Source organism: Lagopus leucura, unplaced genomic scaffold (assembly GCF_019238085.1).
Source record: "Lagopus leucura isolate 7727_CA_CO unplaced genomic scaffold, USGS_WTPT01 Super-Scaffold_100002, whole genome shotgun sequence".
In the NCBI taxonomy this organism is placed as follows: Eukaryota; Metazoa; Chordata; class Aves; order Galliformes; family Phasianidae; genus Lagopus; species Lagopus leucura.
The window spans coordinates 13,228,881-13,245,895 of record NW_024962263.1 but is presented as its reverse complement, the minus strand read 5'-3'; the positions used below and the strand labels follow the sequence as shown (position 1 = coordinate 13,245,895).

At 47.2% G+C, this 17,015-nt stretch overlaps 1 protein-coding gene across 1 annotated transcript in view; it reads right to left on the bottom strand.

Moving 5' to 3' along the window:
* The window catches only part of RNF152 (ring finger protein 152), a 38,570-nt gene extending 21,756 nt beyond the window's left edge, over positions 1–16,814 (bottom strand). Inside the window, exon 1 of the mRNA XM_042869889.1 lies at positions 16,769–16,814. The gene's annotated coding sequence lies outside the window, so the exon portion shown is untranslated. The remainder of the gene's footprint in view (positions 1–16,768) is intronic.
* Between the last annotated feature and the right edge of the window lie 201 nt (positions 16,815–17,015).

Here is a 17,015-nt window from a genome sequence, read left to right as displayed (position 1 = left end):
CTGCAACAGAAGGAGGACTGCAGAGTTAAAAGAGCTACTTTTGACTCTTCCTTGTTGAAGCCAGCCTTCGTTGCTCCCTACCTGAGATGCTGTCTTTTTCAAATCCCACTCCTAGGGCTCCTTTCTCCTGGCATTGCACCAGCAACATTATTATCTGTATCCCTATGCTAAGGTATCTGGAAGCTTGATGCTGCTGTATTTATGGTCTTTTGGGTATCTACTCTACAGCAGTTGTCCATAGCAGATGCCATACATGAGCATCCAGCCAGCCAGGGGCAAGGCAACAGGAGGGAATGGAAGGAAAAGAGGAACCCTGGTACAGCTGCTGCAGTCTCTGGTGGTGAAGAGTCTGCCCTAGGGCTGATCACCTTACAATCAATGCTGGGTTCTGGCTTGTAAAAGCCAAGTGTGCACAGCTGTGGCCATCTCGTCCACAAACACCTGTCTGTCTGCATGTGAACGTAACTAAAACTTTTTTCCAAACAAGTTGCTGGGTTTTTCTGTTCTTTTTCTGTTGTTTTTTGTTGTTGTTTTGTTTTGTTTTATTTTTTAAATCGTTTGTTGTTCAGCTACTGACACCAGTGTTGCCTTCAGCAAAAGAAGCATGCAAAGGATGACTTCCCAGACAGCTTTCCCTATGTGACACAAGAGTAAATAGGAGGGGCATTTCTATTACTTTCTAGAAGGAGATGAGCTCCTACTGAATACCTGATTCAGGCTCTAAGCAATTTTCACCCATCACTTGAAAGTTAAATAATTATCCTGTTTAAAGAAACCTAGCAATTATATTTCCACCCTCCCCCCCCCCAGCAACTACTGCTGTTGCTGTTGTGACAATATTCATCTTGTCCATTATGACTATTATCTGCTGTATAAATATTGATGATCTGAGTAATTGCTGTTCTGTACATACGCTTCTCACAGATATAAATTTCTCTGCCTGAAGTAGGCTGCTGACAAAGTGTTTTCCTCCTTTTGCATGGCAATGAAACATTACTGGAGGTGCCACTGAGAGTTGTTAGACCTCGGGGAAAAAAAGAAAAAGAAAAGCAATGAGTACCAACAGCCTTTGGAGCAGAGGCAACAAAGCTGGTCTGGAACACAGTTCTTATGAGAAATGGCTGAGGGAACTGGGATTGTTCAGTTCAGAGAAGAGGAGGCTCAGAGGAGATGTTGTCACTCTCTACAATGATCTGAAAGCCTCTTCTCCCAGGTTAACAGCAACAGGATGAGAGGGACAGCTTTAAGTTGTAATAGGGGTGGTTCAGGTTGAACATGAAAAAAAAGGTGAGGCATTGAAGCAGGCTGCCCAGGAAAGAGGTGGAGTCATCATCTTTGGAGGTGTCCAAGAAACATGCAGATGTGGCACTGAAGGAGACAGCTAGCATGGTGGGGATTAGTTGATAGTTGGATTAGATGATCTTAGTGGTCTTTCCAATCTTAAGGATTCTACAATTCTGTGAAATGGTGTTTGCCTCGATTGCTGAAACTGAGTAGTCCCAGAGAGTAACAAGTTAGCTACCATGGCATTCAGGCAGCTTAAATTTAGCTTAGGCTGTGCCAAAACCAGATGCTGCTTCAAAGGGCAAGAGTTGTGCTGGCCTCTAGATTGGCTGCTACTGGAACCAGTGCTGAGCAGGGCATGAATGCTTCTAAATGTGCTGCATACAACACGTATGTTGTACCCAGACACAGGCTTTCTGATAATGGTGGTACTCATTCTCAATTAATAGAAGACAAGCTAGTTGTGCACTGGATGATGAATGCCACCTCTGAACCCATGCCTGCAGACAGCCATCAGGTCAAATGAGTCCAAATTGCTCCGGAGGAATCAAACCCCTCTACTAGGACACCACAGACTTGCAACGCATTCTTTTTGCTGGTTAAGTGCTTTTGCCAAGCAGATGTTGTGACCAGTCAGGGAGTCCAGCATCTTCTCACAGCCAGCCAAAAACAGGCATCCCACTGCACATGCTGCATGATCTGCTCATCCTGCCTCACAGCCTGGCAGTGCAAAGCTCTGGTTGGTTTAGATGGGACTGCAGCGCAGCCCTACACAGGCACAGAGTCTCACACCTCAGGACTTGAATTTTGCCCCTGGACTTCAAATAGCCAGCAGCATAGGGGGATTAAGGTTTTCTTAGTGGGCACTGACTTTCTAGGACTCAGAGTCTGAGCCTTCAGAGAATTACACCTCTGGAATTACTGTTAAAGAGATGGGAGATTTTTTCAGACACAGCAAGGTTTACACCAAGTTTCCTTGTAGCACAGCTCCACCCATCCTTTGCACAGTATCTGGAAACCAACACTGGACAAAGATGCTCAAAAAATAAACGTTCTTTTCTAACTTATATCTGCTATAGAAATTTAAGACTGAGATTAGGAAGGGTGCATCAGACTGCAGAAAATAACCTGAGAAAAACACTGGGCTCCCTGCAGGAGCTGGAGACCAGGGCAGGAACAAGAGGAAACAGGGTGGATGGGGACAGGGAAAAGCAGGAAGCCAGGGCGAACTCAGATAAGGTGTGAGCAGAGTTTGGAGTGCCTGGAGGTGGAGAGGGAGGAACTGAGTGTTTTTAATGAGCCAAAGAAATAGTCTGGAAGTCTTACTTTCTTTTCTGCCCTGTTCAAGCAATTACATAATAAACCATTATACATAATCATAGCTGCCACTATTTATATATACATATATTACATGCTGATGAACAGGCTCAAATATTTACTAACACTGACACAACTTATCTTCTCCCTGCGACATCGAGTGTTAAGCCGTGCAATTGCTCAACACAGCAATTCCCCTTCTCCCTTCTGCAGCTTCTTTGATCCCCTTTCCTCCATAATTTAAACAGTGCCATGGGGATTAGTGTGTTACAGCCTTTAATGACAACTGCTGTACATCTTGAAGGGAAGTTGCTTCCAGCAGGAAATTAAAGGTTGAACTCCTACCAGTAACCCTGGGCATGCTTAACTAATGCTAAGCCACATAACATAACCTAATTAGTACAACAGGTCCTTTAAAAGAAATCCACATGACCTCACTGTCAGTTCTTATACTGAGTCATTTTGGAAACCAGTTGAAACAGAGCCCTGCATAATTCCCTATCATCAAAAGTGCACTGCACTGACTAAATAGACTGGATCCTAGCTACAGCAGCCAGGTAGCCTCCACCCTCTCCACTCTGTTTTCCCCCTTCTGGTTTTACAAGGCACAATATGGTGGTCTCCAGCAAATATTCAGCCCTACCTAAGCACCTTCCTAAAGTTACATTTCCTAAGCCTGTTTTGCCTGAACACAGATCAGTACTGCATAACCTGCTTGCACACAGAATGCTCTGCTGCTAATGTAAATTATTTTGCATGCAAACACAAAAAGCAGTGTGGGCCAAGCAATTGTCCCATTCACAAGCAAAAGCATTTGGTACTCACAGGTTTTTACAGGTATATGGTTTGAATGCAACGTGCCCACAACATTGAAAGTCCTGTTAGAACACCTTCAAAAACATGATTCAAATCTGAAGTGCTGAGTTTTCTGAGTCACTAAAAAGTGAAATCAAATTTCCCCCAAATAATGCTCTATCTCCTGGGTAGTTATTAATCCCAAGTTTTGTACTAAAATCTCCACGACTTAATTTTGCTATGACAAGCACTGTCCAACATAACTTTTCCAGCCAACCTGGAAGGTGAAGAAATAAAACCTCAGAACACCACAGCCACATTGCCATCCTTAGAGAGGATGCAGTCATAGTTGCAAAACTGCAGCTTTACCAACTCGCTGTGTTTTCATCAAGAGAGCCGCTAATTTCATCACATCTGCACCAAAATTGCTATGTCCACAAAAAGAAATGCTTTGCTGGGTTCTCATCCTGATAAAGCATCCCTCATGGAGATGTGAAAATGCAATTTCACTGTAAAAATAAATGCAGCAGAGTTAATCATTTCTTGTACTTGCCACACGGTTATCTATTTTCACTGCTTCCAAACATCCACTGCACTCCCAAAGCTTACAAAGCTAACAATGCGTGGCCTGCTTCTCTGGCTCTGGGAGGTGCAGGACATCTCTGGCCTCTCCCTCTGCTACAACCATACTATTCTGCACCAGCTTTTCACAGGAAGGGAATTTACAAGAAGAGATTTTGCCAGTATCTGGAGCTCTGTGCTTTATAAGCTAGAAAATGCAGCAAAAAAAACTGATGGAAGATGCATGCACACTATCATAATCAAATTTATTTACATGATGCACTCCTGAAACAAACTACCACATACTAAATGTATCATCTGATAATCCAAAGAAACCTAATAAGCTGTTTGAGACACCAAGCAATCTCCTGAAATTGCTGCTACTCATACAAAGTAGTTTCTTCTCTTTGCTTGCAAAAAGGTGCCAGCAGTCTTTCAACAGAAAATGGCAAAAAGGGGAAATTTACAAAACAAGTCATATAACACAGTTCACAAGCACTTGTTTACTTATGTGTTTAGCAGCTTCCTTTTACAAGGCACTACAGAACTGCAACTGGTATTTCGTTCTGCTTATTATTTTCACAGCCCTCAAGTGGTGTGTGTTTTCTTCTTCAGCTAATGCCTAGAAGACTCCCAGTCTTCACTTCAAGAACATTCATTCAAGACCCAGAGAGCCTGAACACATCTATACTGACATGAGTGAAGAAGCCATGCTTTCCTGGTGTGCTACAGCCAATTTACAGTACGCTTTTCAGATGAAGCTCATCTTCATTAACCTTAAAAACTGATTTTAATAAGGTCAGTAGGCTTCTGGCTGCTTGGGAAGCTCTGAACAGAGAGCACTACTGATGGGACTCACTGTTTTGGATGACTCGTATCACCAGTCCCCTGCTCAAAGGATGTCAAAAAAGACTGTCAGGACATCAGACGTTGAGAAAGAGGATGCATTAAAGGAGTAAAACAAACAAAAACCCAAACTAATGGTTACCTGGTCTTCCTGGCCTCTTATTTATTTTGCTTCTCAGTAGCAAGAATAAAAAATAAAACGTTAATGATGTCACAGAGGCAGTTACTTAACGAACAATCTGCCAACAGTTTTGCTTTCAAAAGTACAATTAAGGGTTTTTTTTTCCTCTTGGAAAAGATGTACTTAATACAGAAGCTCAGCATTTCTGTCACGTTTGACACTACTGAAGCATTCAAAGGTGGTTTCCCCCACCTAGATGCTCACGTACATTTCTCTGCATCCACTCCACTGCACGAGCAAGCCATGCAGAAATGAAACAGGATCTGCTTGTTACTGTGCAGGATTGGATTTGTGCAAGGGGGAAGCCACTGCATCTCAAGAGCATGGGGCATGTCACACCGATGACTTCAGCCCCTGTGAGAGAGGTGTTGGCTTCTGCTTAGAGCTGTGCATTGCAAATGAAACAGATGGGAGAAGCTCATGAATTGTGATACTGGGACAGAGAAGCAGCAGGCAAGCCACTCCAAGCAACACACGGCACGGAATTGAGCTACGAGCTGCCCACGTCTCTGGTACTAACTAATATAACAAAAGTCAGTGGACTAACAGAAAAAAAAACCACTGGGCACTGGCTATGTGAGACTCTTGACTAGCTTTAAATCGATCATAAACATTCTGGAGTTAGAAAAGGGAATGGGCAAGGAAGTGGAGAACCAAGCCCACATTTACATACTACCAGAACACAAAGCAGAATAACCTGCAAAGCTACTACAGGTTGCTACTAACACCATTTTTTCTTCATAGAAGTAACTTTTTCTAAATCACTGCGAGAACAAACAGCGTTGAAGCACAGGACTTGGCCCCGTGATTTCTCCTGTAAAAATAAGAGTATTCCAATGCAAAGGCAGCTACTCACCTGTTCTGAATACATGTTTAGAAGGTAAGAGAAGTTGGTCCCTCTGCACTTTGCCTGCCCTGCAGTACTTCACCGATTAGTAGTGACATCAGTGCTCAGGATCAGCCAAGCCTCTGGGAAGCCAAGTTACCCCAATGCAACAGCTGCCTTTGTTTCCTTTTGACAGCACAACAACTGGAATTTTCCAGCTTCACTACCACTTTGGAACAAAATAAATGAGTACTAATGAAGGTTCAAACAGCAGATCTCATGAATTACACACACATACAAAAATCCCTTCTATTTGATCCCAGACATCCACAGGTCTGTAATGAGAACTATGAACACAGAGTACTGATCATCTCATCAGTAATGCAAATAACCATACTGGCCTCTCAGTGAGCACCTCCCAGGCTTACACAATGTGCCCTCAGCCCACACAGCCCCATGTGCAGGAGCTGCCCCATCACTCAGAACCAGCCCCGTGTGATAACGCAGCACACCACAGCTCAGCTGCAGCTGGCAGCAATATCACCTCGTGTTTGAGCCCAAGCCATCCCCCAGCTGTCAGAACACCTCAAGAGCACCTCCCAAGCTTGTCTGTCCCCAGCTAAGCAAGGAGCTGCTGGATATGGAGACAACAGGTGTGAAGGCTACACTTGGACAAGCAATGTGTAGCTGCAGTCACTGCTGTTAGCAGACCTGCCACACTGGAACAAAGAAAACAGGCTCCCAAGCACCTGCAAACAGCATAACTCCAGTTCATTTCTATATGATATTGCTAAGAATGAAGTCTTGAGGAATTTAAATATTCCAAACAGCAAGAGGAACAGCTCGGCACTGCATCCTGCTGCCATGAGCCCTTCCCAGCACAGCTCCAGCAGCAGCAGCTCCCTGCTTAGCTGATTTGTTGGACATCAAATGCCTCTATCAGCAAGTTTTTCCCATCTGAGCAACAAGTGTTTGTATAACAGAAATCCTCCTATCAGCACTGCCAGCTGTGCCTGACGTACAGCCACCACACGCAAACACACCACAAAATCTTAACATCCACACAACTGCTTCGTGCCTGGGCTGATGGCATTCAGACTATTGGCTACCTTGCCTCCCACAGCAAGCAGGCTCCTCAGTATGCCACTCTTCCTAATTACCTCAGAGCATTAACACGCCAACCTGCACTAGGATGGGAAACGCAGCCAGAGGAATTCATCTCTAAACCTCACTGCTTGGATTGCAGCTGCTGCCCGGGGAAGATAAGTGGGGGAAAGAGGGAACCTGTCACTGCTAAGCGGACCCAGGACCTCCTTCCAGGGCACAGAGGGAGGCAGAGGGCATGGAGCTTGAAAACCAGCATGCCAGGACACTCGGGCAGAACACCTCCACCCCAAATTAATCACTTTCAGAACGAGTCCACCCAACACCTGAGCACACCGCTTACATAACATGACTGCAGCTGATGGGAGGGCTGCTTAAATGCCAGGACTTGCCAAGTTTGGGACATGAGTCCATGCTTCTGGACAGGACCTTCTAAAAAGGTGCCTCATTCTCTCAGCTTTTTATTTACAAGAAAGCAGGAGGGGGCAAGTGGAAAATATGCTGATGCTTCCTCCTCTTAATTAACTTACCTACATATGTACTTTCTCAAAATAAGTGCAATTAGGGCAAATTAGGCTTTAAGAAACTCAGCAGAGTTTTCAATCCCAGAGGAAAGAAGGACTAGGGAAAACCACTACCAAGCAGTGTTTTTGTTAAAGACTACAGAAAATCAAAATTGGATGAAGAATGTTTTGGTCCAATTCTAGATGAAGCATACTCCACCAAAACTGCTGTCCATGAGAAAACCTCACACAGCACACAAACATCTGGGTTGTGTTTTTGAGTCAGCATTCACCAGAAGTTAGCTATCTAGTGCCTAAAACTGTGATCTGTGCTTCTCACAGGCTGAGACAGGGATTCATCAGCTGGGACATTACTGCATCAGGGATGAGGCAACACAGTGCCCGTGTCAGTAGCTGGCATGGAGCATGGAGGAAATTAGGTCCCATGGCACCCATCTCCAAAAGCCAAGTGGCTCCAGCATCTTGCTCCTATCAATAGAAATGCGAGGTGCATAGGGGAAATGCAAGCCCACCACCTGGATGCCTCATGCAGGCTTGAGCATTTCACCATCACAGGTGAAGTAGGAGCTGCTCAATATAGCCTCCTTTTTTCTTCTTCTTTTTCAGACCTGATTGACTGTCTAGACACAGCACACTGCCACGCAATGCAACTGAAGACTGAGAGCACCAGAGTGAAGAAAACAGACTGGCCCAGGCTTTTATTTTTTTCTTTTTGTTCTGGACAATATATTGCAGTCTACATCAACAAACTCATTGGAAAAAAGAAAAAAAAAAAATGCTTGATCTGCCATGCACCTTAGAAGCTGGCTGCTGAAAAAATCCAGAATGCAATTAAAACATGGATTCCTTTTAAGTTTCACTTCCCTCTGCAATTTTATAATCGTCTCATCCATCAATTCTGAAAGAATATTAATACTGGCATCAGCTGGCTCTCCACCTCTTCTGCTGAGCCAGCTCTCCCAAAGTCCTGTCCGTGCCTTTCAGCATCCAACCAACCGCAGGCGCTCTGAGGAAGAGGAGAGGGGGAGGCAGAGCTGGAGGTGGAAGGATGCCAGCAAGGCACATGCAACACGAGGCCACACCACAGGGCAATGGCCTATGTCCCCATGTAGCTGTGATGACTTGCGGTGCATAAATATGCCCTCAGAAGAAAAACACACACAAATTATCCAGAACAAGGCTGCAGCAGAGATCACCTGAAGCCAACACGTGACCCTTACTCAAAATCAACCAGATCACACACGCTCGTGGCTGCCTTCCAGGCTGGAGGTGGCCAGGTCAGTGATGTGCAACCTTCTTCCAATACACAGAACCATTTCTTTGCCCCTCTGAAAGCTGTGTAGGTCTCTGTTTTGATACAAGCCATTTTTTCCCCATTACCTTTCCCAAACTCTTCAGACGACGTCCTTGGCTCCAAAAACCTGCAGATCAGAGCCAAAAAGCAGTGCTATGCTCCTTTGAGTACCTTTTTCTTTTTCAAATAGGTAAAGATCAGTTCCAAAATACTTGGACTTGTTCACACATAGTGTCAGTGCTGGGAGAAATGGCTGATGCCAGATTTCAGTATCTATCTTATTAATTAATTAGTAGAGACATACAATCTGTCAAGTCATCCAAAACTTTTAAAGATGCTCTGTTCTGTCATTCTTTTATTATTCTAATTTGACATGTTTCTTATCTGTCGTGATCATGATTAATATCACAAATTCCCAAGAACACAAGTCTGAGTTTAAAGCCATTCTCATCCCATTTTGTATCACTGCAGGTCAGGCTGGCCATTCCAAGCCCAGTCTCAATTGGCAACAGTCACTTTCTTTGCTGGTATCCACTTTTCTTCATCTATTTTAATGAAACAAAAAAGCTCCAAGAGCGTAAAGAAAGCCAACTGTTACACTCATTTCACCAGAATCAGAATTTCTGCTTCTTCCTTTCTTACTGCAGTGTGAGGTTTATACCAACCTTCCTTTCCCACCTCTCCTCTGAACAAAGCTCTAGGAAGACATTCACTGTAAATTGGTCAGCATAATTTAAATACAGGCCAAAAAGCATCTAATTGCTGGATCAGACTACATGTTACCTCCAGGAAGTGACTGAGATGCACCAATTTGCTCTTCCGTTGAAGCCCAGCCTCTAGAACCTACATCCACACGCCCCTCAAAAAACTAAAAGAAATGTAAATGGCCAGTCTTCCTCATTCTTCTATGCAGCAAAATAATTTAAGCCTCATATTCAGACCTATAAAACAGCATATTTACCCAGGCTTAACAGTAGAACAAGCTAGATGAGATCAAGTGAGACTACATACAAAGAAACGCTGAGAAACAGAGCACAGCATATTCTTTAAGTAGAAAGCTGCTTTACAGGGTTGGCCTACAGCAGCCATTTACCCCACTGCCTGATCTCAGAGGATGTCCACAGCAATAGCTGTACACTAAAAGCAAGGAAGATTAATCCCCAAAGATGCTTCGCTCAAGGTTTTGGACTGGCCTTTACCTACAGTCTGAAAACATAAAAATTCTAGATGTGAATTTCAGTCAAGATGACACACAACACCTCTATGGTATCTAGATCCAGGACCTCTGAAAAATTATAGGTAGCACTGGCAGCACTAATGGAAAGGCCTGGGCCACAGCTGTGGCACCAGCAAGCCAGAGGAGAGGCAGAAGGCAGGTGTTGTAGATGGATAGGACCAAAAAGGATGGAAGGGGTGAAAACCGAGGCAGGAGGAACAAGCAAGTCACAGAGGAGTTGAGAAGCAGCAGTACCTTGCCTAGTCCATCCTGAAACGGGACCTGGGCCAGAAAGCTTCCCCAGCACAGCATACGAGCTGCTGAGCAGTCACCCCGTTCTAACAATTAGTACCATCCAAAGCCAATTGGTGCAAACTACTAGCTCATGGATTAGAAATTAATGCTGCAGCCCAAAGGTCTAAGCCCCGTGGATGACCCGGGTCACTGCAGATTCATGCAACAGGTCAATTTTTTTTATTTATCTCTCCCATTTCCCTTTGTCCAGTTAGAAAATTACATAAAGGCTCAGATGCGGTAGATTCTTAATACAAGGTCTGTGAACTTTGAGCACTCCAAAATTAAGAGGTATCACGAGAACTGCCTCAACCTTCACCCAGCTCCTGTAACACGTCTTCACTGATGCTCTCTCTAATTCTAAAGCAGCAAATCAGCTTCTGTAGGCAAAAAAGATAGGGACTGTGCAATAAAGTGACAGTGGTCCCTCAGACCCTGCCCCACTCAGTGGAAACAAGGAAGATAAGTGAACAAGACATGGCAGGAAAAGAGAGACAACTTTACTTGCAAAGTTCGATGCTCCACCTTGCAGGCAGGACTTGCCTTTCTCTCACGTTGAGTATTTGCAAAACGCTCAGCAAGCTCAACTGCTAAAAGCAGTTTTTCCCTGCTCTCTGCAAATCCAGTGCATCTAAGGCTGCCCTGCAAGAGTGCCAAGACTTCCAGCTCCAGTCAGCTGCCCCTGTGTTTCTAGCAGATGAACTGCTACATCATGGCAGGCACTCTGGGGTGAGTGAAAAACAAAAACATCCCTCAGCATCATTTTTAGGCAGCCAAAAATTGAAGTTTCCATCATTTGAGCTCTGTTTGCTCTTTGCCTCCATTCCTGAAAATGAATGCAGTGCCAGCATCCTGAGATGTTGCAAGAGTGAGAACTTCCCTGCCTGCGAAGCCCCCAGGAAGGAACTAACAGCACTGCTCAGCTCGAGGTTTGGGTGGGGTGTAAAATAAATACGTGGAGACGCATGCAGAAAGTAAATGGGGAAGAGAAAACGAATTATGCAGTAACTACCTATCCACTAAAAGAGGGACTCTGAAAGGAAAAAAATGATGCGATTACAGAATTAAAGATTGTATCATAATGCAGATGCAAAGGGGAGCCGTGTAATGTTAGTTCTGGCACTTCCTTGCTTTTGTCCGCTGGATTTTGTAACCTCATTGTTCTCCTACTGTCATTATTTTGTAAGTAATTTGAAAGCAACATAATTATGAGCTCGTATGTTTATATCTTTTCATCATTAATAACATGTGGAACAACCAGCAGACTGCTCCCAGCGTGATTGATGCCTCCAGCAGATGGCTACGAATGATTCTTTTTCCTCCCCAGCTATCAGAGGTAAAGAGCAGGGAGGAGAGAGGGAGATTTCATATTTGAACTTCAATTTCATGCACAAACATTTGGGGATTTTGGGGTTGCTTAAGATGAGGAAACCAAGACCGATATCAATCAGTTGCTCTGAAATGAATCGTAACAGATCGGATTTGAAAAGCAGAACCACGGAGCAGCTGATGTGTTTTGCCCAAGGTCAAGATGAAAACTCCCAAGGCCTGGATCCCAAATTACCCAGCTGACAGCTCCAAACCTCCGAACCCCTCCCACACCAAAACTTCTTTAAGCATAATTACCGCTGTTAACTGCAGGTCAGGGAAGAAGCCGATCACCTCTAGGCTGTGTTTGCTGGTGAATGCAGCCAAAGAGCAACTTCTAAGAGTGTGTCATAGAAAACACAGCTGCGAGCAAACATTATGGTTGTACGTGCTCATCCTGGATGATAAGCCTTACATTGTTTGTTGCTGGTATGTTTTTATGTGTGGTTTTGTTTTTTCTTTTTGTTTTTTTTTTTAAAGTAAATTACTCTGTGCACCTTGGACTTCAGGCTGCTTGCCAACACATTTCTCAGAGTTGGACGAGTCTGGCTCATCCTGCTTCATGAGGGAAAGCAGCTGCAATAGCAACAACCTGACTTGCTTTATTTGCAGATGATATTAGCTGACGAGAGGCAGCATGTCTGATGGCACACTCACTATATAGGCTTTGTGCTTTTAAAAAAACTCTATTTGTCTTTTTATGCTCCCATATGTTAACACCCCCTTCTTCTTTCTTTCTAGTATTTTTACCTTGTCTAGCAGGTGCTGGCAGCAACTGTCGCAAGCTTTGCACGCTGCTTTTCCTAACAAAGCAAGCTTTGCTGCCGTCCTTCCTTGCCCTCGGAACCTGGGTAACCTGGAGCTACCAGGTCCCCAGGTTCAGACAGAGCCCACAGCATCCCTTCCCCAGCTCTTGGCATAAAACCTAACACAGAAAGCACCAGCCCATCACTAAGCATGTGCAGCTAACTCAAAACATCCAATGCTGGTTAACACAAGCAGGCAGGGATGTGGCAGCAGCAATGCTGGGCTCCTGTCCCAGGGCTTCTCACACAGAAGCTCTAAGGCCAGCGCCCTCAGAGGAAGGACCTGCACACATCTGCTGTGAGCCCCAGGCTTGCTGTTATCTGTCACAGATGTTTGCTGTGTCACCTCACTAGCCACTGCTGGGCTGGGAGAAGGACAGAGGGACCTGCAGCCCTCCTGCACAGTCTGGTGCTCTGCGCCCTGTAACCTGCCATGGAGTTCCAGCTATACAGCTTCTCGTTCCACCTCACTTTGACAGCTGCTTCTAATCTTAGTGACATAGCACACAGTTTGGAAGGCTGTTAAGAGATCCAGCTTAGCCCACTAAGGTGATCCTTATGGTTCTGACATCAAAGATGGATGCTGGAAGTCTCTGAAGGGCCACTCTGACAGTGGGTACCTAACAGGTCAGGAGGGGGCTGCAAGGGAATTAAGCTCCATTCACTGAAGCTATTGTAGGGGAAACACATGGTACTGAGTGCTGTCTTCAGGACAACTGAATCACCACTGAACTCAAAGAGATGAGGCCTGCAAGCACCCAGATAATTGCAATGCTATTGCACACCTCTGCCAAAGTCCTCCCTGCTCATTCCACTCAGTTCAAGGAGCCCTGGAGATCACACAGCAGGCTCCCATCTGTGGCCGCCAGCCTTCTGTCCCTCCCAGGCTTCAAGCAGCTCCTACTTTATGAACCAAAGAGCAGCCATGCTGAGAGGAAATGCAATTTGCAAGCCCTGCCTACTTGAGGTACACGTCTTCTGCCCTTCTGCCCTCCTACTGCACTACTTCACACCAACCCCTGCCGTGGGGACCATGCACACCACATGGCATGGCCAGGCCTGCACAGGCCCTGTGTTTGACCACTACAAGTCATCTCTCCCCTGCCAAAGACAGCACTGCTTTGAGGATTTCCCATCTATCCAGCCTCTAGTCCTACCAAGTGGGAGATCAATGGCCTTCAGGACTGTCAGCCATTGCTACAAGCTGGAGGATTGTTACCCAAGGATGAGTGTGGAAGCTGCTGGTGCTTCTTGCTCATTAGGATCGCTGCCAGGGAGGTACTCCCATCCCAGACCTCAGCTCCTCACCTGGGGCAGTCACATCAGGCAGCAAGACACATCACGGTCTCCATGCTGGTGACCTACACTAAGACACACCAAGCCAGTGCCTGTAGGATGGATAACACTGCTGTGGGCGGAAAAGCAGCTGCCTGTAGAGGGGGCAAAGGCCTCATGAGCTCAGGAGACTCTGGCAAGCTGGGAGGACTGCCCTTGACACCTCTTGCAGCTGGACATCGCTCCAGAGGGCTGGCTTCTCTTCCCTTTCTTTGCAGGGCCCAGAAACAGCAAAGCTATTTGTGGAGAAAACAGCACCAGCACAGCAAGCAGGCAACTCTGGGCTGACCCAAAACAGCTGCGGAATTTCTTCAGAAGCTCTGCATGCTCTGAATGAGAGGCAAATCCACCCTCCAGCCCACTCACCAGACAGAGGCAAAGCCTAAGAACAGGACAGAATTTAAGGCATGCTAGAATGTCAGGCTTTGGAAATGCATTGTCCACATTCTCCACTAAAGCACTCATGCCCCAAATCCACCATCTTTTATTCACAGTGTACATCATTTACTCAGCTGAACAGCCAGCCACACTCAAGCCAGAGAAATTACTTGCCCGAATAACTGCTGCCTGATGCAAGAAGGACGGTGGGACTGCCTGACATGTAAATATAGATATACAGTATTATATAAAACCAATAAAAGACCAGAGCCATTGGCCAGACCCTAAAGTCAATGCTGTGTGCAGAAATACAAATCCCTGGGTCTTTGGTAGAGTCACACTAACTGATCACCTACATCACATGTATCACTGTAGAGATGTACCCTCTAGGCACGAACTGGTGAATGGGGTCATAGTCTGAAAAATATTTCAGTGACTTAGAAAACTTAATTCTGCTTGAAATCCTCCACAGAACTCCAGAGAAGTAGCACTGCTCCTTCTTTGTATTCACTGGTCCCAAGTGAGGGCAGCTCCCCCATTCCAAACCCAGCCATGACATGGCATCTGTTCCAAGCAGTATGCAAGCACAAAAGATGCACAGTTCACACCCTGGAAAGCTTATGGAAGGCAGCCCTTGGCTTAACATCCCTGTATGCAAGCTTGCTTGAGCATATCATTCTTCAATTTCACCAGAACAATGAATGTGATAAGTTAAAACCATGCTGAAGCCTCCGTAGGGCTGTCACTAATAGAGCTCCTGCTCCACTCCATCAAGGGGTCAATGCAAGAACCCTGAATGGAGCCAGAAAGAGGCACTGGAAAAACACACACACAGGGATTCTGGCAGAGCTAGACAGACCCACCGAGTTGACTGGGGAGCGGTGCCCAGAAGCTTCTACCTGCCAGCTCCCTGCACGCTCTGCTATGCCGGAGCCTATCTGGATGAGTGGCTCCTTCCAAGCTACTTCATTTGCATGTATAATTTAAACATATCATATTAAGGCAGAAACAGCATTGATTGTCCTGCTGGCGTTTCTAATCTGGATGTTCAGCATCATCAGCCACTGCTTCCAAGGAGACTTCGCAACATGTATAAAACTTGGACCAGGTACTGCCCCAATAACTTCTCTCCCCCCAAGTCAAGCAACAGCAAACACCTTTCTCATTTGTCTCCACATACCTGGCAAGCTGTGCAAAACCTCCAATAGACACATCAGACTTGAAGCAGAGATGTGAGCTTTTGGGCCGTGTCACCAACAGAAGCATGTGCACACAAGGAATTATCTGCCCTGATGATACATCAGTGCCCCTGACAGCCATGGCCCCAAGTCATCCTGACCCCGTACGCCTCGGCGATAGTTAATGCCATGTTTCACCCCTCATGCAGTTAACAAAAAGCTCAAACCCAATCCCATTACATAGCCAAGAACAGCGTTTCCAGCAGAAGGCTTTGTTTCTGAATCACGATTATCATCGTGCTGCGAGTTCTGTGCTAGCTCAGACACCGCGGGCATTTCGGAAGGGCTGTGACCTCTGCCTGAATGCAGGAGGCTACCAGCAACACCTTGGTGACACTGCAAGTCAGAAGGTTACAGGTATTTTCCGGCAGCCTCAGGCAGACCCAAAACCTGAGCCAATCTGTATCAAATGATCTCTGAAAGATAGTATTTAAAAAAAAAAAAAAAAAAAAAAAAAAAAACCACCAAACCATGGACCGTATCTGCAAGAAGAGTTTCACTGAGAAAACGAGAGCGGAGGAATTACAGTGTTTATAGCTGCATTAACAGGACCTTATCAGAAGCCTGTTTGCTTTGTTCTCCTTTTATTTTCTTAAAACATACACCTATATGACAGAAACACACGCCCTAGCGCCTCCCCGCCTGCCGACCTGAGGCATACCCAAGCTTCAGAAGCTTCCCAAGAAAGTCTCTCCAGCGCGAGCCGGCATGTCGGAACAGAGCCCGCCGATGGATGCTGGGCTCGGGGAACCGCTCGGGAGATCCGCGCCGCGACCTGAGCCGGGAGGCGGCATCTCCGCCCGCACCGAACTCCGCGCCGCTCTGCGGGGCCGGGCTGCGCGCGGACCCTGCGCTAAGCGGCAGCTCCCGAGCGACCGCCTATCCGCTCCGCTAACTGCCAGCATGGGAAGGGGAAGGAAAAAAAGAAAAGAAAGAAAAAAAAGGAAAGAAAGAAAGAAAAAAGCCATAGACTCCATGTAGATTATAGCGCTGATAACCAAAAGTCCGCAAGTAACCCGGCTTTACCCGCGAGCGAGGCGCAAGGACGAGCCCACCCCGGCGATGCGGCGGGCGCTGCCGGGCAGCTCTCTAAGTAACCTTCGCGCCCCGCCGCCCCCGCGCCCGGCCATTACCTGCGCCGCCACCACCGCCGCCGCCGCCTCCCTCCCCGCAGCCCGCGGCTCGCACCGGGAGGCCGCGCCGCTCCGTCCTGCCGCCGGCGAAGCCGGGCGCGGCGGCCGCTTACGAAACGCGCGGCTGGCTCCGGCCGGGGCGGAGGAGCGGCGGGCGGGAGGTGTGGCGGGGGCGACGCGCCCACCCCGCCCCCGCCCCCCCCCTCCCCCTGCGGCGGCACCGCGGCATCCGTCGCGCCTCGCGCTCCGCTCCCGGGCGACGGCTGACCTTGCCGACGGCCGTCCTCGCCGCCGACCGCCCCGCGCCCGCCGTAGCCGGCGCCCTCGCCCCGGCGGCCGGCACCGCCCCCCGTCCCCCGCCCCGCCGGGTGCAGGGCCGAGGCGGGGCTCGGGCGGCGGGGAGCGACGGAGCCGCCCCGGCGTGCGTGCGGCCCCCGCCCGGGGGGCGGCCCGAGGGGACGGCGTGCCCTCCGCAGCAGCCCGGTCGGGGGGGCGGCCGTCCGGCCCCGCCTGGG